This window comes from Pyxicephalus adspersus, chromosome 6, assembly GCF_032062135.1.
Source record: "Pyxicephalus adspersus chromosome 6, UCB_Pads_2.0, whole genome shotgun sequence".
In the NCBI taxonomy this organism is placed as follows: Eukaryota; Metazoa; Chordata; class Amphibia; order Anura; family Pyxicephalidae; genus Pyxicephalus; species Pyxicephalus adspersus.
The window spans coordinates 108,054,415-108,055,465 of record NC_092863.1 but is presented as its reverse complement, the minus strand read 5'-3'; the positions used below and the strand labels follow the sequence as shown (position 1 = coordinate 108,055,465).

The 1,051-nt window shown below is 46.4% G+C and overlaps 1 pseudogene; it reads left to right on the top strand.

The window, feature by feature from the left end:
• The first annotated feature begins 760 nt into the window (after window positions 1-760).
• Window positions 761-1,051, top strand: part of LOC140332644 (proteinase-activated receptor 1-like) — a 2,369-nt pseudogene continuing 2,078 nt past the window's right edge.

Sequence of the window (1,051 nt, the reverse complement as noted above, 5' to 3'; positions counted from 1 at the left end):
CTTCCAACCCACCAATCCTCCAGATCCCAAATCCTCCAACCCACCAATCATCTAGATCCCCAATCCTCCAACTCACCAATCATCCAAATCCCAAATCCTCTAACCCACCAATCTTCCAACCCATAAATCCTCCAGATCCCAAATCCTCCAACCCAACAATCTTCCAACCCACCAATCATCCAGATCCTCAGCCCATCAATTTTCCAGACCTCCCCCCACCCTCCAGTCTTCAGTCCTCCAACTCACCAATCCTCCAGGCTCCCAGTCTTCCAGTTTAGCAATTCTCCAGAACCCCCCCCCCCCCCCCAGTCCTCCAACCCACTAATTTCCAGATTTTCCCCCAGTTCTCCACCCCACTAATCATCTAGACCCCCAGCCCTCTAATCCTCCATGCCCCCAAACCTTCAGCCCTCCCCCTATATATTTTCCTTGTTCCCAGCTGTCTTATTTGGCTGCTCTAGGGTTGTCATAAGTCTTTCCTCCTTTTGCATTTTATAATGTGGTGTGAGTGCCATTTAGTACTATGAGCCCTGAACAGCCTGGTGCAGCACCTCATAAGGGCCATGACCATGTTGGACTGGGCTCATAGGATGGGGTTATATAATGTAGGTTGCTATTGAACTTGATAGAAGGCAGTAAAGGAGGATATGGAGGGAAGTACTGCAGTGAAAAGGTGGTGATTGGATATATATCTAGAAGTGTCAGTATGGAACCAATAAGGAATCATATCCTTAGTGATGGGACTGTAGTAAGATCTAATTGGCTGATTTTGGTCGGTGCTCTCTGTATATCTGCATTGATTTTCTATGACAAGAAGATTATTCCTAAATCTGTGTTTTGTCTTCTCAGATTTTCAACAAATGAAACCCATCTCAAGTAAGGATTGTACATATCCATCAAGAATTGTCTTGTTTCAGTATTCAGTGAATAACAATGTCATTTACATTGCTGCTGGCTTGAGCTGCTGGGCACAGCTGGTGGTTGGCACTCAGACTCTCTAGCATGCTGCTGATTGGGATGCCCAGTGGGGGGATAATTGAGCTGCTGGGCA